General features: G+C 37.8%; 1 long non-coding RNA gene across 1 annotated transcript in view; it reads right to left on the reverse strand.

The window, feature by feature from the left end:
• The window catches only part of LOC137768894 (uncharacterized), a 38,896-nt gene extending 17,259 nt beyond the window's left edge, over nucleotides 1-21,637 (reverse strand). Inside the window, exon 1 of the long non-coding RNA XR_011074845.1 lies at nucleotides 21,509-21,637. This is a non-coding gene — a long non-coding RNA (uncharacterized lncRNA). The remainder of the gene's footprint in view (nucleotides 1-21,508) is intronic.
• Between the last annotated feature and the right edge of the window lie 251 nt (nucleotides 21,638-21,888).

Here is a 21,888-nt window from a genome sequence, read left to right on the forward strand (position 1 = left end):
TGCAGAAATACAACGGATTATGAGAGACTATTATAAATAATCACACACCATCAAACTGGATACTCAAGAAGAAATGGATAACTTCCGAGAAACACTCAACCTACCAAGACTGAATTTTGAAGAATTAGAAAATCTGAGCAGACTGAGTACCAATAGGAGATTGAATTAATTTCAAAACCCTCTCAACAAAGAAAAGCCCAAGACTAGATGGTTTCACTGGTGAATTCTTCCAATCATTTAAAGAATTAAAGAATTAACACCAATCCTTCTCAAACTCTTCCAAAAACTGAGGAAAAGGGAACATTCTCCAACTAATTTTATAAGGCCAGCATTATCCTGATACCAAAGCCAGATAAGGACACCACAAGAAAAGAAAATTACAGGCCAATATTCCTGATAGGTATAGATGCAAAAATCTACAAAAAAATATTAGCAAACCACATTCAATAACACAATAAAATGATCATTCACCATGATTAGTGGGATTTATCTCTGGGATGCAAGGATGGCTCAACATCCTCAAATCAATCAGTTCAGTACATCACATTAACAAAATGAAGGATAAAAACCATATGAGTATCTCAATAGATGCAAAAAAAGCATGTGACAAAATACAACATCCTTTCATAATAAAAATACTCAACAAATTGGGTATAGAAACATAATAAAGGCCATATACAGCAAGCCCACAGCTAACATCATATTCAATGGTGAAAAGTTAAAATCCTTTCATCTAGATTAGGAACAAGACAGGGATGCCCACTCTCACCATTTCTATTCAACAAAGTACTGGAAGTCCTAGACATAGAAATTAGGCAAGAAAAAGCAATATAAGCATCCATATTGAAAAGAAAAAATTAAATTGTATGTTTGCAGAGGACACAATCTTACATATACAAAACTGTAAAAAAAATCTACTAAAAAACAATGAGAACTAATGAATGAATTCAGTAGAGTTGCAGTACACAGTCAACATACAGAAATCAGTTGCATTTCCATACATTAACAACGAATAATCTGCAAGAGTAATTAAGAAAGCAATCCCATTTACAATAGCATTGAAAACAATTAAGTACATAGGAATAACAATTAAGTACATAGGAATAAATTTAAACAAATTTCTTGTACACAGAAAAGTATAAGACACTGATGAAAGAAATTGAAGAAGACACAAATAAATGAAAAGATATCTCATGTTCTTGGATTGGAAAAATTAATATTGTAAAATTATCCACACTACCCAAAGCAATCTACAGATTCAATGAAATCCCAATGGCATTTTTCACAAAATAGAAAAAGTACCCTAACAAATTTTGGACCTCTAAAAAGATGCTGAATAACCAAAGCAACCTTGAAAAAAAGAACAAAGTTGGAGGCATTACACTTCTGATTTCAAACTATATTACAAAGGTAAAGTAATCAAGAAAGTATGGCACTGTTTTAAAAACAGGCATATAGACCAGTGAAACAGAATAAAGAGCCCAGACGTAAACCCATGTATATATGAGCTACTAATTTTTGACAAGGGCACAAAGAACACAAAATGGGTAAAGGATAGTCTCTTCAATAAGTGGTGCTGAGAAAACTGCAAAAGAGTGAAATTGGACCACTACAAAAATTAAACACCACCACTAATAAAAATTAACTCAAAATGGATCAAAGACCTATATGTTAGACCTGAAACCATAAAGCTCTTAGAAAAAAACATAGGGACAAAAAATCTTTGACATTGGACTTGGCAATGATTTCTTGGATAAGGCACCCAAAGTACAGGCAAAAAAAGCAAAAAATAGATAATTAGGACTACATTAAACTAAAACTCTTCTACATAGCAAAGGAAACTATCAACAAATTATTATCTATATAATGGGAGAAAGTATTTGCAAATCATATATCTGATAAGAGGTTAATATACAAAATATATAAGGAACTCATACAACTCAATAGCAAACAAACAATCCAATTAAAAAATGAGCAGCGAATCTGAATAAATATTTTTCCATAGAAGATATACAAATGGCCAACAGGTACATGAGAAGGTGTTAAACATCACTAATCATCAGGAAAATGCAAATCAAAATCATAACGACCTATTACCTCACACCTGTTAAAATGACTGTCATCAAAAGACAAGAGATAATAAGTGTTGGCAAGGATGTGCAGAAAAGTAAACTCTTGTGCACTGTTGGTGGGAATGTAAATTGGTGTAGCCATTATGGAAAACAGTGTGGAATTTTATTTAAAAAATTAAAAATAGAACTACCATATGATCCAGCAATTCCACTTCTGATTCTATCTCCAATGGAAATAAAATCACTATCTGGAAGAGGTATCTGCACCTCTGTGTTCATTGTACAATTATTTACAGTAGCCAAGACATGGAAACAACCATGTATTTCACATTTTTTAATCCATCCATTCACACACACACACACACACACACACACACACACACACACTCACAATGGACTATTCATCCATAAGAAGGAAGACAATCCTATCATTTGTGACAACATAGATGGACCTTGAGGGCATTATGAAAATTGAAACAAGTCAGAAAAATCAAATACTGTATAATCTCACTTATATGTGGAATCTAATAAAAACTGAATTCATAGAAACAGAGAACAGACTGGTGGTTGCAAGAGGCAGGTGGTGGGAGGTGGGGAAAATGAGTGAAGGTCACAAGTCACAAGCTACAAATTTCCAGTTATAAGATGAATAAGTTCCAGGGATGTAATGTACACTATGGTGACTATAACAATAGTGTATTGTTAACTTGAAAGTTGCTAAGAGAGTAGATCTTAAAAATTCTCAACACAACAACAAGAAAAACTTTTGTTACTATATGAAGTGATGGATGTTGCCCAAACTTACTGTCTGCATGTTCATGTATGTCTGTGTATGTATGTATATATGTATGTACATATAGGTATGTATGTATGTATATGTGGTATTTACTACTTCTGGATGTTTTGCTAAAATTATTTCACAAAATAGCTCTGCTTTAATTGGTTTAAAAATAATAATAAGTGCTTATATTAATTAAGTCTTCCTGAGGGGAGATCAAGATGGTGGAGTAGGAGGACGTGGAGCTCACATTCTCCCATGAACACATCAAAAATATATCTACATATGGAGCAATTCTCACTGAAAACTAACTGGAGACAAGCAGAAAGACTCCTGTACAACCCAGGCTATAAGAACGATCCACATAGAACTGGGTAGGATTGGAAGAGAAGGGATTAGGTCAGGATTTGTGCCTCTGGGAGGGGACTCAGAAGATGAGGGGGATTACATGGGCAGAGAACCTTCGTGGGGAGTGAGGGAATTGAGCCACACATTGGGCACCCTAGCCCTGGCATCCAACACCAGGAAGATGAGTCCCCTTGGCTGGTTTGAAGACCAGTAGGACTAACAGGAGGGCTGTAAGAAACTAAGACTCTGATAGTAAAGAGCACACATACACTTGCTTACTCATAAAAAAAGGTAGAGGAAGCAGACTGACACTGCCCAGGACTCTGGCCAGTTTCCCATGATCCCCTTAGCCTGAGCCAAGTGCCTGCTCCGGCCTTTCTTGTTCTGTGGTGCAGCTCCACACTAGTGTGAGGGCTGCGGCAGCGAGGAGAGGGCACAGTTGTGAGGGATGGAGCCATCTCTGACCCAGAGCAGCAATCTGAATGGGGCAAGGGCAGCCACTACAGGCACTTGCAGAAGTAGCACATTGGCAGCAGTCTGGAACTCTCACTGGGGCCAGGACTTCCACAGCATGCACCACAATCCATGTCAAATGCCCACTCTGGTCCCATTTGTACCAGCACTGCTCCCCTCTAGGGTGAGGGTGTTGGTGCTGGGAGGGGTCAGAATACACACTCAGAGGTAAGAGAGACAGCTCAAACCTGAACCTCAGGGCTTCATCCCCAACAGGGTGCTGTTGGCCACTGAGCAGAGGAGAAGCCCCAGCTCACACCTGGCTCTGACTCTATCCCATCTCCAGCCCAATATCTTACCAAGGTGGTAGCTGCCAGCACATCCTGGAGGAAGATGTGACTCATGCTCATATCAGATCCCGCTCTCCCACCAAAGCCCCCAGGCACAAGCAGACTGATAGTATCACTACCAGGCAAGGACATCCCTTCAAGACCAGAAGAGGTAAATGTTTCATCTAATTTCATAAAGATAAAGTTAGAAAAATGAGAAGACAGAGGAATTTGTTTAAATTAAGAGAACAAGAGAAAACCCCTGAAAAAACAACTAATGAAATAAATTAATTAATTTTCCAGATGCAGACTTCAAAGCATTATTAATAAGAATGCTAACTGAATTAGGGAAAAGAATAGATGAACACAGTGAGAATTTTAACAAGGAACTAGAAAATATAAATAAGAACCAGTCAGAACTGAAGAATACAGTAACTAATATGAAAAACACACTAGAAGGCATTAACAGCAGATCAGGTGATATAAAAGAATGCATAAGTGATTTGGGAGATAGAATAATGGAAATCACTCAATCAGAACAGCAAAAGGGAAAACAAATAATGAGAAGAGTTTAAGGGATATCTAGGACAACATCAAGGGTAACAACATTCACATTATAGGGACTCAGAAAGAGAAGAGAGAGGGAAAGGGGACAAAAACATATTTCATGAAATTACAGCTGAAAACTTCCCAAACCTGAAGGAAGAAACAGATATCCAGTCACAGGAAGTACAGAGAGTCCCCAAAAAGATGAACCCAAACAGACCCAACACCAAGACATATCATAATTAAAATGGCAAAAGTTAAAGAGAGAATTCTAAAGACAGCAAGAGAAAAACAAAGAGTCATATACAAGGTAACCCCGATAAGGCGATTGCTGATTTTTCTGCAGAAACTTTGCAGACCAGCAGGGAGTGCCATGATATATTTAACGTGCTAAAGGGGAAAACCCTGCAACCTAGGACATTCTACCTAGCAAGATTATCATTTAGCATTGAAGGAGAAATAAAGAACTTCTCAGACAAGCAAAAATTAAAAGAGTTCATCAATACTAAATTTACCAAAAAGAAGTGAGAAAGGGTCTTCTCTAAGTGTAAAAGGCTAAAATAAGAAATAAGCATTTAAAGGAAAGGAAATATCCCACTAGTAAAGGCAAATATATAATAAAGGCTATGGATCAACCACTTAATATGCTAGTACAAATTAAAGGAAAAAAAATTATAAAATCAACTATAACCACAATAAACAGTGAAGAGTTAAACATGAAGATATAAAATATGATATCAAAAATACAAAATGTGGAGGAGTGGAATAAAAAATGTAGATCTTTTAGAATGTGCTTGAACTTAAATAACTACCAATTTAGAACAAGTAGATTTAGTTATACGTCAACATAAATAAACCCCATGGTAACCATAAATCCAGCAATTATGAGTCTATATAAAGGGAGAAATTGACAATACAATATTAGTAGGGGACATTAACACCCCACTTACATCAATGGACAGATTATCCAGAAGAAAATCAATAAGGAAACATAGTCTTTTTTTTTTTTTTTAATTTATTTTTGGCTGTGTTTGGTCTTCGTTGCTGCATGTGGGCTTTCTCTAGTTGTGGTGAGCAGGGGCTACTCTTCATTGCAGTGTGCGGGCTTCTCATTGCAGTGGCCTCTTTCATTGCAAAGCATGGGCTCTAGGCACGCAGGCTTCAGTAGTTATGGCACATGGGCTCAGTAGTTGTGGCTCGCGGTATCTAGAGCACAGGCTCAGTAGTTGTGGTGCACAGGCTTACTATCTCCACAGAATGTGGGATCTTCCTGGACCAGGGATCAAACCCATGTTCCCTGCACTGGCAGGCAGATTCTTAACCACTGCACCACCAGGAAAGTCCCGGAAACATAGTCTTAAATGACACATTAGATCAGTTGGACTTAGTAGATATCTCCCAGACACTCCAATCAAAAACAGTAGAATAAACATTTTTCTCAAGTGCACATAAAATGTTCTCCAGGATAGATCCCATGCTAGGCCACAAAACAAGTCTCAACAAATTGAAGAGGATAGAAATTATATCAGGCATTTTCTCCAACCACAATGGCATGAAACTAGAAATCAATTACAGGAAGAAACATGGGAAAAACACAAATACGTGGAGACTAAACGACAAAAAAACTAATGGTTCAATGATAAAATCAAAGAGGAAATCAGAAAATACCTTGAGATAAATGAAAATAAAAACACAACTTTCCAAAATCTATGGGACATAGCAAAAGCAGTTCCAAGATGAAAGTTTATAGCGATACAGGCCTCCCTAAAGAAACAAGAAAAATATGGAAAAAGCAACCTAACCTACCATCTAGGGGAATTAGAATAGGAATTAGAACAAACAAAGCCCAAAGTCAGGGGCTTCCCTGGTGGCGCAGTGGTTGAGAATCTGCCTGCCAATGCAGGGGACACGGGTTCCAGTCCTGGTCTGGGAAGATCCCACATGCCGCGGAGCAACTGGACCCGTGAGCCACAACTACTGAGCCTGCGCATCTGGAGCCTATGCTCTGCAACAAGAGAGGCCGCAATTGTGAGAGGCCCACGCACCGCGATGAAGAGTGGCCCCTACTCGCCGCAACTGGAGAAAGCCCTCGCACAGAAACCAAGACCCAACACAGCCAAAAATAATAAATAAATAAATAAATAAAAATTAAAAAAAAATAGTAACATTAACTGTAATGTTACAATAAAACATACTTTAAAAAAAAAAAAAGCCCAAAGTCAGAAGGAAGGAAATAATAAAGATCAGACAGGAAATAAATAAATAAACATCAGACAGGAAATAAATCAAACAAACAAAAAAATCAATGAAAGCAAGAGCTGTTTTTTGAAAAGATAAACAAAAGTGATAAGCCTTTAGCTGGACTCATCCAGAAAAAAAGAGAAAGGATCCAAATAAACAAAATAAGAAATGAAAGAGGAGAAATAACAACTAATGTCACAAATATAAAAAAAAATCATAAGCAACTACTATGAACAGTTATTTGCCCCCAAATTAGACAATCTAGAAAAATGGACAAACTTCTAGAAACATACAACCTTCCAAGACTGAGAAAGGAAGAAATAGACAATCTGAATAGACCAATTACTAGTAGTGAAATTGAATTTGTAATCAACAGACTCCCAGCAAACGAAAGTCCAAGACCAGGCTGCTGAACCGGGGAATTCTATCAAACATGTAAGGAAGAACTAATACATATCCTTCTCAAACTATTCCAAAAAAAAAAAAAAAAAAAGAAGAGGAGGGAACACTCCCAAATTCTTTCTACAAGGCAACCATTTCCCTGATACCCAAACCAGACAGACACTACGAAAAAAAAGAAAAGAAAATTACAGTCCAATATCTCTGATGAATATAGATAAGAAAATCCTTAACAATATATTAGCAAACCAAATTTAACAATATATAAAAAGGATCATTCATCATGATTGAGTAGAATTTATTCCCAGGATGCAAGAATGGTTCAGTATCCTCAAATAATCAACATTATATACCACATTATCAAAAGTAAGGATAAAAATCACATGATCATCTCAACAGTCATAGAAAAGGCATTTGACAAAATTCAACTTCAATTTATGATTAAAACTCTCATCAAAGTTGCTTAGAGAAAGCATATCCCAACATATTAAAGTCCACTTATGACAAACACACAGCTAACATCATACTCAATGGTGAAAAGCTGAAAGCTTTTCCTCTATAATCAAGAACAAGACAAGGTTGCCCACTCTTGCAGCTTTTTAACATAGTATTGGACATCCTAGCCACAGCAATCAAACAAAAAATAGAAATAAGAGGAATCCAAATTGGAAAGGAGGAAGTAAAACTGTCACTGTTTGCAGATGACATAATGCTATACATAGAAAATTCTCACCAAGAAAACTACTAGAGCTCATCAATAAAGTCAGTAAAGTTGCAGGATACAAAACTAATATACAAAAATCTCTTGCGTTTTTATACTCTAACAATGAACTGTCCAAAAGAGGAAACATCCCATTTACAATTGCATCTAAAAGAGTAATATACCTAGGTATAAAGCCATTGAGGGAGGTAAAGACCCATACTTGGAAAACTATAAGACACTGATGAAAGAAACGGAAGATGACAAAACAGATGGAAAGATATACCATGTTCATGGATTAGAAGAATTAATATTGTCAAAATGACCACACTACCCAACAGAATCTATGGATTCAATGCAATCCCTATCAAAATACCATTGGCATTTTTCACAAAACTAGAACAAATAATTTTAAAATTTGTATTGAAACACAAAACACCTTAAATAGCCAAAACAATCTTGAGAAAGAAGAACAGAGCCGGAGGTATCATGCTCCCTGACTTCAGACTATACTACAAAGCTACAGTAATCAAAGCAGTATAGTACTGGCACAAAAACAGACACATAGATTAATGGAACAGAATAGAGAGCCCAGAAATAAACCCTTACACCTATAGTCAATTAATCTACAACAAAGGAGGCAAGAATATACAGTGGAAAAAAGACAGTCTCTTCAATAAATGGTTCTAGGAAAATTGGACAGCTACATGTAAAAAAAAAAAAATGAAATTAGAACATTCTATAACACCATATACAAAAATAAACTCAAAATGGATTAAAGAAAATATAAGATCAGAAACCATAAATTTCTAGAAGAAATCCTAGGCAGAACACTCTTTGACATAAATCATATCAATATTTTTTTGGATCTGTCTCCTAAGGCAAAGGAAATAAAAGCAAAAAAAAAAAAAAACCAAACAAAAAAACCCCAATCCTCCCCCACAACAACAACAACAACAACAACAACAACAACAACAAAGTGACGCCTAATTAAACTTAAAAGCCTTTTCACAGAAAAGGAAATCATCAACAAAATGAAAATACAACCTACTGAATGGGAGAAAATATTTGCAAATGATATGACCAATAAGGGGTTAATATGCAAAATATACAAAGAACTCATGCAACTCAACATAAAAAAAAAAAAACCTGATTAAAAAATGTGCAGAAGACCTGAACAGACATTTCCAAAGAGGACATTCAGATGAACAACAGGCACATGAAAAGAGGCTCAACATTGTTAATCATCAGAGAGATGCAAATTAAAACCAACCACAATGAGATATCACGTTATACCTGTCAGAATGGCTATCATCAAAAAGAAGACAAATAACAAATGCTGGCAAGGATGTGGAGAAAAGGGCACCATCGTAAACTGTTGATGGGAATGTAAATTCGTGCAGCCACTGTGGAAAACAGTATGGAGATTTCTCAAAAAACTAAAAATAGAACTAACATATGACTCAGCAATTCCATTCCTGGGTATATATCCGAAAAAAACAAAAACACTAATTTGAAAGACACATGCACCCCAATGTTCATAGCAGCATTATTTAGAATTGCCAAGATATGTAAGCAACCTAACTGTCCATCAACAGATGAATGGATAAAGAAGTCATATATCTATACAATGAAATACTACTCAGACGTAAAAAAAGAACGAAATTTTGCCATTTGTAACAACATTGATGGTCTTGGAGGGCATTACGCTAAGTGAAATAAGTCACACAGAGAAAGACAAATACTAAATGATATCACTTGTATGTGGAATCTAAAGAATAAAACAAACTAATGAATATAATAAAACAGAAACAGACTCACAGATATGGAGAACAAACAAGTGGCTAGCAGTGGGGAAAGGGAAATGGGGAGGGGCAATATAGGGATAGGGAATTAAGAGGTACAAACTATTAGGTATAAAATAAATAAGCTACAAGGATATATTGTACAACACAGGGAATATAACCAATATTTTATAATAACTATAAATGGAATATAACCTTCAAAAATTGTGAATCACAGAAAACAAAGATTCTGTGTTTTCTCAAAATAATTTCCTGTGCTTCATGTTGTCTTTCTTGGGTTTTTGATTACTTAAGAAAACTATGTCTTCTCAGTATTAAAAGAGCTAAGGTTTTCTTTTACAATCATGTAATCTTCAATATTTATCTTTGAAATCTTTTATTGTTACTTTGATAAAACGGATAGCTAAGTATCATTTCACAGCAACCTGTGATCTTATTTGATCAAGTGTTCAAAGCTTTTGACATTTGTGACAAATTTCCCAAAACAAATTTTAAATAAAGTCTTTTTCACTTAAAACTAACTTTAATATTTCCCAAAAGGCTCCTGGAAAATCTCAAAAGATTTTGTTTTCTGATTTTGTAAAAAAGAGAGATGTTGAACTAATTAGATTTATTTAATATGTTAAAATACATGAGAAATATTGTCAAATAAGAAGTAATATTAAGATTGGTTCAAGATGGTGGAGTAGTAGGATGTGCGCTCACTCCCTCTTGTGAGAGCACTGGAATCACAACTAACTGCTGAACAATCATCGACAGGAAGACACTGGAACTCACCAAAAAAGATACCCCACATCCAAAGACAAAGGAGAAGCCACAATGAGATGGTAGGAGGGGCGCTAACACAATAAAATCAAATCCCATAACTGCTAGGTGGGTGACACAAAAACAGGAAAACAATTATACCACAGAAGTCCACCCATTGGACTGAAGGTTCTGAGCCTCACGATGGGCTTCCCAACCTGGGGGTCCATCAACGGGAGGAGGAACTCCCAGAGAAACAGACTTTGAAGGCTAGCAGGATTTGATTACAGGACTTCAACAGGACTGGGGGAAACAGAGCCTCCACTCTTGGAGGGCACACAAAAAGTAATGTGTGTGTCAGGACCCCATAGGAGACTGAACCAGACCTACTTGCTAGTGTTGGAGGGTCTCCTGCAGAGGTGGGGTGTGGCTGTGGCTCACTGTGGGGACAAGGACACTGGCAGCAGAAGTTCTGGGAAGTACTCCTTGGCATAAGCCCTCCTGGAGTCCACCATTAGCTCCACCAAAGAGCTAGGTAGGCTCCAGTGCTGGGTCACCTCAGGCCAAACAACCAACAGGAAGGAAACTCAGCCCCCACCCATCAGCAGACAAGCAGATTAAAGTTTTACTGAGCTCTGCCCACCAGAGCAACACCCAACTCTACCCACCACCAGTCCCTCCCACCAGGAGGCTTGCACAAGCCTCTTAGATAGCCTCATCTAGCAGAGGGCACACAGCAGAAGCAAGAAGAACTACAGTCCTGCAGCTTGTGGAACAAAAACCACATTCACAGAAAGACACACAATATGAAAAGACAGAGGGCTATGTAGCAGATGAAGGAACAAGACAAAACCCCAGAAAAACAATTAAATGAAGTAGAGATAGCCAACATTCCAGAAAAAGAATTCAGAATAATGATAGTGAAGATGATCCAGGACCTCGGAAAAACAATGGCTGCAAAGATCGAGAAGATGAAAAAAATGTTTAACAAAGACCTAGAATTAAAGAACGAACACCTAGAAGAGTTAAAGAAAAAACAAACAGAGATGAACAATACAATAACTGAAATGAAAAATACAATAGAAGGAATCAATAGCAGAATAACTGAGGCAGAAGAACGGATAAGTGACCTGGAAGACAGAATTGTGGAATTCACTGCTGCGGAACAGAATAAAGAAAAAAGAATGAAAAGAAATGGAGACAGCCTAAGAGACCTCTGAGACAACATTAAAGACATCAACATTTTGGTACATGACTCTTTTTGGATTATGGTTTTCTCAGGGTATATGCCCAGTAGTGGGATTGCTGGGTCGTATGGTAGTTCTATTCCCAGTTTTTTAAGGAACCTCCATACTGTTCTCCATAGAGTGGCAAGATGGAAATAAAGACACAGACCTACTAAAGAATGGACTTGAGGATATGGGGAGGGGGAGGGGTGAGATGTGACAGGGTGAGAGAGTGTCATGGACATATATACACTACCAAATGTAAAATAGATAGCTAGTGGGAAGCAGCCACATAGCACAGGGAGATCAGCTCGGTGCTTTGTGACCGCCTGGGGGGGGTGGGATGGGGAGGGTGGGAGGGAGGGAGATGCGGGAGGGAGGAGATATGGGAACGTGTGTATATGTGCAGCTGATTCACTTTGTTATAAAGCAGAAACTGACACACCATTGTGAAGCGATTATACTTCAATAAAGATTTAAAAAAAAAAAAAAGACATCAACATTCGCATTATAGGGGTCCCACAAGGAGAAGAGAGAGACAAAGGACCTGAGAAAGTATTTGAAGAGATTATAGTTGAAAACTTCCCTCACATGGGAAAGGAAATAGCCACCCAAGTCCAGGAAGAACAGAGAGTCCCAAGCAGGATAAACCCAAGGAAACACACTGAGACACATAGAATCAAATCGACAAAAATTAAAGACAAAGAAAAATTATTAAAAGCAACAAGGGAAAAATGACAAATAACATACAAGGGAACTCCCATAGGGTTAACAGCTGATTTCTCAGCAGAAACTCTACAAACCAGAAGGGGGTGGCATGATATATTCAAAGTGATGAAAGGGAAGAATCTACAACCAAGATTACTCTACCCAGCAAGGATCTCATTCAGATTCGACAGAGAAATCAAAAGCTTTACAGACAAGCAGAAGCTAAGAGAATTCAGACCACCAAACCAGCTCTACAACAAAGGCTAAAGGAACTTCTCTAAGTGGGAAACACAAGAGAAGAAAAGGACCTATAAAAACAAACCCAAAACAATTAAGAAAATGGTAATAGGAACATACATATTGATAATTACTTTAAATGTGAATGGATTAAATGCTCCAACCAAAAGACACAGGCTTGCTGAATGAATACAAAAAGAAGACCCATCTATATGCTGTCTAAAAGAGACCCACTTCAGACCTAGGGACACATACAGACCGAAAGTGAGGGGATGGCAAAAGATATTCCATACACTTGGAAATCAAAAGAAAAGCTGGAGTAGCAATACTCATATCAGATAAAATAGACTTTAAAATAAAGAATGTTACAAGAGACAAGGAAGAACACTACATAATGATCAAGGGATCAATCCAAGAAGAAGATATAACAATTATAAATATATATGCACCCAACATAGGAGCACCTCAATACATAAGCAAATGCTAACAGCTATAAAAGAGGAAATCGACAGTAGCATAATAATAGAGGGGGACTTTAACACCTCACTTACACCAATGGACAGATCATCCAGATAGAAAATTAATAAGGAAACAGAAGCTTTAAATGACACAATAGACCAGATAGATTTAATTGATATTTATAGGACATTCCATCCAAAAGCAGTAGACTACACTTTCTTCTCAAGTGCGCATGGAACATTCTCCAGGATAGATCACATCTTGGGTCACAAACCAAGCCTTGGTAAATTTAAGAAAACTGAAATCATAACAAGCATCTTTCCAACCACAATGCTATGAGATTAGAAATAAATTACAGGGAAAAAACGTAAAAAACACAAATACATGGAGGCTAAACAATACCTTACTAAATAACCAAGAGATCACTGAAGAAACAAAAGAGGAAATCAAAAACTACCTAGAGACAAATGACAATGAAAACACGATGATCCAAAACCTATGAGATGCAGCAAAAGCAGTTCTAAGAGGGAAGTTTATAGCAATACAATCCTACCTCAAGAAACAAGAAAAATCTCAAATAAACTATCCAACCTTACACCTAAAGGAACGAGAGAAAGAAGACCAAACAAAACCCAATGTTAGTAGAAGGAAAGAAATCATAAAGATCAGAGCAGAAATAAATGAAACAGAAACAAAGAAAACAATACAAAGATCAATACAACTAAAATCTGGTTCTTTCAGAAGATAAAAAATATTGGTAAAGTTTTAGCCAGACTCATCAAGAATAAGAGGCAGAGGACTCAAATCAATAAAATTAGAAATGAAAAAGGAGAAGTTAAATGGACACCACAGAAATACAAAGCATCATAAGAGGCTCCTACAAGCAACTCTATGCCAATAAAATGGACAACTTGGAAGAAATGGACAAATTCTTAGAAAAGCACAACCTTCCAAGAGTGAACCAGGAAGAAGCAGAAAATATGAACAAACCAATCACAAGTAATGAAATTGAAACTGGGATTAAAAGATCTTCCAACAAACAGAAGTCCAGGACCAGATGGCTTCACAGGTGAATTCTATCAAACATCAAAAGAAGACCTAACACCAATCTTTCTCAAACTCTTCCAAAAAATTGAAGAGGAAGGAACACTCCCAAACTCATTCTATGTGGCCACCATCACCCTGATACCAAAACCAAAGATACTACAAAAAAAGAAAATTACAGACCAATATCACTGATAAATATAGATGCAAAAACCCTCAACAAAATACTAGCAAACAGAATCCAACAACACCTTAAAAGGATCATACACCATGATCAAGTGGGATTTATCCCAGGATACAAGGATTCTTCAATATAAACAAATCAATCAGCGTGATACACCATATTAACAAATTAAAGAATATAAACCATATGATCATCTTGATAGATGCAGAAAAAGCTTTTGACAAAATTCAATAACCATTTATGATAAAAAATGGGTTTTTTCCAGAAAGTGGGCATAGAGGGAACCTACCGCAACATAATAAAGGCCATATATGACAAACCCACAGCAAACATCCTTCTCAATGGTGAAAAACTGAAAGCATTTCCTCTAAGATCAGGAACAAGACAAGGATGTCCATTCTCGCCACTATTATTCAACATAGTTTTGGAAGTCCTAGCCATGGCAATCAGAGAAGAAAAAGAAATAAAAAGAATACAAACTGGAAAAGAAGAAGTAAAACTGTCACTGTTTGCAGGTGACATGATACTATACATAGAGAATCCTAAAGATGCCACCAGAAAACTACTAGAGCTAATCAATGAATTTGGTAAGGTAGCAGGATACAAAATTAATGCACAGAAATCTCTTGCATTCCTATACACTGACAACAAAAGCTCAGAAAGAGAAATTAAGGAAACAATCCCATTGACCATTGCAACAAAAGAATAAAATACCTAGGAATAAACCTACCTAAGGAGGTAAAAGACCTGTACTCAGAAAACTATAAGACACTGATGAAAGAAATCAAAGATGACACAAACAGATGGAGAGATATACCATGTTCTTGGATTGGAACAATCAATATTGTGAAAATGGCTATACTACCCAAAGCAATCTACAGATTCAATCCAATCCCTATCAAATTATTAATGGCATTTTTTTACAGAACTAGAAGAAAAAAATCTTAAAATTTGTATGGAAACACAAAAAACCCCGAATAGCCAAAGCAATCTTGAGGGAAAAAACAAAGCTGCAGAAATCAGACTCCCTGACTTCAGACTATATTACAAAGCTACAGTAATCAAGACAGTATGGTACTGGCAAAAAAACAAAATATAGATCAGTGGAACAGGATAGAAAGCCCAGAGATAAACCCACGCACCTACGGTCAACTAATCTATGACAAAGGAGACGAGGAGAGACAATGGAGAAAAGACAGCCTCTTCAATAAGTGGTGCTGGGAAAACTGGATAGCCATATGTAAAAGAATGAAATTAGAACACTCCCTAACACCATACACAAAAATAAACTCAAAATGTAAGACCAGAAACTATAAAATTTTTAGAGGAAAACATAGGAAGAACACTCTTTGACATAAATCACAGCAAGATCTTTTGTGACCCACCTCCTAGATTAATGGAAATAAAAACAAAAATAAACAAACGGGACCCAATGAAACTTAAAAGCTTTTGCACAGCAAAGGAAACTATAAACAAGATGAAAAGACAACCATCAGAATGGGAGAAAATATCTGCAAATGAATCAACAAAGGATTAATCTCCAAAATATATAAACAGCTCATGCAGGTCAATATTAAGAAACAAACAACCCAATCCAAAAATGGGCAGAAGACCTAAAGAGACATTTCTCCAAAGAAGACATACAGATGGCCAAGAGGCACATGAAAAGCTGCTCAACATCATTAATTATTAGAGAAATGCAAATCAAAACTACAATGAGGTATCACCTCACACCGGTTAGAATGGGCATCATCAGAAAATCTACAAACAACAAATGCTGGAGAGGGTGTGGAGAAAAGGGAACCCTCTTGCACTGTTGGTGGGAATGTAAATTGATACAACCACTATGTATAACAGTATGGAGCTTCCTTAAGAAGCTAAAAATAGAATTACCATATGACCCAGCAATCCCACTACTGGGCATATACCCAGAGAAAACCAAAATTCAAAAAGACACATGTACCGCAATGTTCATTGCAGCACTATTTACAATAGCCAGGTCATGGAAGCAACCTAAATGCCCATCGACAGACAAATGGATAAAGAAGATATGGTACATATATACAATGGAATATTACTCAGCCATAAAAAGGAATGAAATTGGGTCATTTGCAGAGATGTGGATGGACCTAGAGACTGTCATACAGAGTGAAGTAAGTCAGAAAGAGGAAATAAAATTTTGGATATTAATGCATATTTGTGGAATCTAGAAAAATGGTACAGACGGACTGGTTTGCAAGGCAGAAATAGAGACACAGATGTACAGAACAAATGTATGGACGCCAAGGGGAGAAAGCGGGATGGTGGTGGGATGAATTGGGAGATTGGGATTGACATATATACGCTAATATGTATAAAATAGATAAGTGATAAGAACCTGCTGTATAAAATAAACCCCAAGATTCAAAAAAAAGTAATATTAAATATTTATATTTGAATGGGTATATGTTACTAATATAAATGTTTCAGAAACTGTCTTGTATACAAATTGAATTGTATATAAATTCCTAGAATTTTGTCAATGTACTTACTCTTTGTAATCAGTCATAATTCCAGTTATTATCTTAAAATGTTGTATGCCAAAGAAATAACCAAATTTCTTTGTCAATTGCGTTATAACAAATTCTCAACAGATCTTTAGCCACAGCTATGTTCATCACTGTCTTTCATCATTCATGGTTATTGTTTTCTGAGGCTTTTCCAAAAGCTTTTGCAATCAACTATAGGCAAAAGTGCTCCATCTTCAAAGAGATTCACGGAGAGGACACTGACAAGTGCTTTAGAGTACAGGTTTCTGATAACCTTAAACTCACACCACTGAACTGGATAAGAATTTTCAGAACTCTAATAAAGAAACTGATGGATTCATAAAACTGTTAATCCAAGATAAAGCAGAACAAGAGTTAATTACATGGGACAAAGTGAACTGATAAGGATAAATGTAATTTTTAAATGATTTTTTGTTTGAAACATTGCTGTTTCTTTAATTTTTTGTTGAAGGAAATCTTTTTTTCTTTCCCCTGAAGCAATCTATAAATTACAACAATTTGGTAGATTATATGTTTGTAAACAAAATTAAACATTTTTCTCCCTAGCTGATTTCTTTAGAATTCAGAAACTCTTATTGAATATTCTTATTTTCATGGAAATATAGTGATTTGCATAAGTTCATTAAGAATATGTTTTCCTTATAACAGGATACAATTGGAAACATCAGTTATATTGCCAAGGCTTTGACTGGAATGTCATATTTGAGAATGATATGCACAGAATCAGATATGACCACACAGATATAAGAAACTAAGATGGACTTCATGGAGCCAATGCTTACAAAACCCTCTTGGAATATCGGCCTGGTACTCGACTTACAGGGTGCCCAGCCTAATGGGTTTGTAAAGAAGGTCACTTCCTGGCAGACCCAGGAACTTCAGGCTATCTTGGGAGCCTTGAAAAGAGAGGAATTCACCTGAACCTGAAGGTACTGAAGGTGAAGTCTGGTGGTATGGTCCTGATGTAGCTTGTTAGCCTTAAGAGGCTTTTAAAAGTTCAATCTGAGATTCCTTATTAAAGTTCCAACAAAGCAGACCTTAAAAAAGCCTATATGGTAAATCACTATTCTTGCTGCACGTTGTATATAATCAGGCCAGCTCTAATGAGACGAGACTTAGTTTGCAAACAAATTACTCTCAGTGAGGATATCTTTGATAAAAATGGGGGTGATTATAAGGCAAAAATTCTGTTTCAATGAAAACTTTAGCATACCCTTGTGGGTTATTGAACAGTGCCTTGTTCACTGACTTAGAACTTTTGGGAAACTGGCTTTTGCCATTTTGTGCATTTTGCCAGTAGTTAATCTGATAAAGAATGTATATACAGTTATAACTGAGTTACTTTGCTGTACAGAGAAATTAACACAACATTGTAAATCAACTATACTTCAATACAATTTTTTAAAAAAGTACTTGGGTGGACCTACTTGCTTTTTGGGTCTTCATTGTCTTGTGGAGACTCTCCTGTACATGTAAAATAAAACTTGCATTTTTTTTTCTATTAATCTGCCTTATATCAGTTTAGTTCCTAGACCAGCCACAGAACCTAGAAGTTTTAGGATAGAAGGAAATTTTTCCTCCCCTACTCTACTCAGTAGAAAATAAAGGTTATATGAATATATGACCCCGTCATATACAGCTGTCTTGTTTCTGTTGTCTCTACTTGCACATTTTAAAATCCCAGCGGTCAGACCCCAGAGCTCTTTAGCTTTAAACATGGTAAGGAGCCTAATTTGGGATCGTAGAAATAGCAAGCTCTTAATACAGATGTTGATTGATTTACCTATCATTTTGTGCTCATTCAAAAGACATCTGCTATGTCTCTCTTCTGCAGAGATATGAAGACTTTTTATTCTGTGGAATAACTGACTAGAGCATAAGAACTTAGGTCAATCTCGTTCTCCCATCCATTCTTATTTGCTACTAGAATTAAAGCCTCATCAGATGGTGTGACTCAATGTGGTGATGCTAAAAATGTTACATCTCAGAGTCCTGTCTAACTATTGGGCATCTCCACATGTCCTCTGCTGTCATCATAACCTTTGCTGCCCAAAGCAGAACTCATGGTTTCCTCACCCCGCTTTCTCTTTTAGTCGCTATGTCAGCTGGGGATCTGGATTGGGGAGAGCATCTTCTCTCACCATCGGCCACCGTGAGCCACAGAATTAGGGAGGAGCACCGGGCATGACATACATCGATGTCACGCTGATGGAGGACAGCTGGCTTGGCAAGGTGTGAGAAAGACACAAACAGCACTGCCTTAGACCATGCTGACTTCCAGGCACATACAAGTCACTCAGTCTTCAACTTTGACATTACGATGGAATATTTGTCAAGGTAGCGGGAGAGAACATATTTGACTTCAGAGTTGTACTTGTAACTTCTGATCATTTAAATATATGCTATGTGGGACTCCACTTGTGCTCTTGCCCAGCCCCCATACATTTTAATAAGGTCAAAGTAAAGGCTAGCTGTGGAGCTGACAACTTCCTACTTGAACCCGGAGGTGCTATGGACAGGAGATTCTGGCTTGTTGTGAGAGATGTCTGAGGCTTTCTTTTTCAGACTTGAGGGGATAACCAGAGAAAACCAAAAGCAGACAGGAGTTGAATTACCCAAGCAATCTTCCTGTCTGCTCCCTCTTAGGTTCAAGGGCTTCCCACACCCCTCTGCTTAATGGTAAAATTGAACAGGGGAGTGAGGATGGCTCAGATGGGGTCACAAATGGAATGGAGACTGTGAAAATGCATGCGACCCAAGAGAAATTTGGCGACTTACTTGCTTACTTTTGAGAGAACAGTACAAGTCTAGCAAAATGGAGGCTTTGGGAAGTAAGACCTGGAGGGAGTGGGGAGAAAGGAGGAGCTTGATGCCTGGAGAGCAAATGCACTCAGGGCGCTTTCAGTGGCCTAGGGGATGTCCCCATGGTCACATCCAGAAGGTTTAGGCAGTGATGTCAGGGCTTTATTAAGGTGTAAGGGATGAAAGAGCCAGAGAGGACATGCGCATGTGTGTTTTTGGTGGGGGGGGTGGGAGGGTTGATTTTTCCATCCCCATCTCCTACATCTGTACTGTTTAGGTTTTATCACTGGAAATGCTGGTAAAACCTGCTTGACTGTGTGTGTTGGCAGTGGGGGGGTGGAGGTGGGCATCATCTTAGGCAAGATGCCCATCAGAAGAGGGAGTAGAGTAGTCCTGCAATCTCTGCTCCCTCCCTTCCCAGGAGCAGGCATTGGAGACCTATTCTAGCCAAGAGGGACAGCTACACATCATTGGCCTAGAGATGAGAAGACTAATGGGATCATGGATCTGAAATGCAGAGCTGACCAACCTTCCCGTCTGCCTCCATGGCCCCCAAAGTGGCACACGTCACCTAAAGCAGGATGCAAGGTGGTCTATTGGGTACAAGAAAGATAGAATTTCTACTTTAAATTTTCCCTTTAAAATTTCTGTTTTTGTACACCATTTTAAAAATGTACAACATGTTAGTACATTAATAATTAAATATATACATACAGCATGCTCTAAATTTTTTTTACAGATGGTTTGGACATTCAAAAATTTGAAGGCCATGGTCCTAGTAGATAAAGTTTAAACTCCTTTTGCACAGCACACAAGAAGTCCTGGCATGATTTGGCTGCACCCATGCTTCACCTTTCCCGCTTAAGCAATTGTAAACTGTGTATAGTTCCAGAACACATCAGGACGTGAGGAAAGCAGAGGATAGGACAGTGGGAAAAGCTAAGCAAAGATGAAGTTCTGCTAATGTCCATTCTTAGCTTGTTCCCATGGGGATAGTAAAAGGCATCACAAAATTATCCTACCTTTAGGCACGGGGCCAGGTTTTTGCCTGCCTGTATCAGTCAGCCCTTGCTCAGGGATGCTGTTGGAGGAAAGCAAAACCTTTCGGGCACTTCCAGGTTAGGGAATACTCAGCTGAGGGCAATTCTCTGGAGAAGGCTGCCTCTGTGAGCTGTAGTGGAGAGCTTTCACAGCAGCTGGGGAATTCAGTGAGCCAATCTGGTTAAGGGAGGGGATGGGGTGAATGAAGTACCCAACAGCACTACTACATTTTGCCACACTGATATCTACAAATCTGTAAGTACCTTTACAGAAATGATAATCGTGTGAGAAAACTACCATTTTATTGTCCATCAACACACTAATTGTAAACTTGATAACTTGTAGCCTTGAGGCTTTTTTTCTTTTCCTTTAAACAAGGTTCTATTTTGGTTAGCTAGACTTTTTAAAACCTGTCTTTTTTCCCTAAATACTTTAGTCTCTAAGTTTTCCTTTGTACCTGGCTAATTCCTTTTCACAGTTAAGACTCACCTCAGATGCCAATTTTTCTGGGAAGCCTTCCCCGATCCTTCTAAAGCTGGGATGTTCTCCTGCTACTCAGTTCTCATAAAATTTCATATATTCCTATATCATTATGTTATGGCAATGTTGTAGGATTATCCCACAATGTGTCTGAATCACTCAGGGCTTGGTCAGGAAAACAGAAGCCACTCCATGTTTTCTGGGCATACAGGGTTTGCTACAGGAATTAGGGGCTTACTTGACTGTAGGAAGATCTGAGGGAGTAATGGAGTATGGGAAGCCGTTGCAGAGGGGAAGGAAGGAGGCTGATACTGAAGAAGATCTGGCCCAAAGTAACAATGCAAATGGTTCTTGGAAACTCACCAGGAAGCTGCTGAGACTCTTAAGGATCTCGGAGAAGCACTCTCACAGCCTCAGGGCGCAGCAGCCACACGGGTGGTCCCCAAGAGCTCCCCAGGGAGCTGCTGTACAGCTCTCGTCTGCTCATGAGTCTGGCTGCAGCTGCCAGCGGAGAATACAGCTTCTCTTCCTCTTCCGCCTTCCAAATCTCCAGCAACTTCCTCTTATAGGCAGCTCCACATCCCAGGGAAGGGAATTCTGAGAGGAGACCTTAAAGGGGATGGTGGTGCTGCTGAGTTAACAACAGATCATGCAGTGCAGTAGCCCATGATAGATTATGAGCTTCTCCCCAGCTGGAGAATGTATCTTATTCATTTCTGTCTTCTTGGTGCCTGGAAGTTCCT

Source organism: Eschrichtius robustus, chromosome 8 (genome assembly GCF_028021215.1).
Source record: "Eschrichtius robustus isolate mEscRob2 chromosome 8, mEscRob2.pri, whole genome shotgun sequence".
Lineage (NCBI taxonomy): Eukaryota > Metazoa > Chordata > Mammalia > Artiodactyla > Eschrichtiidae > Eschrichtius > Eschrichtius robustus.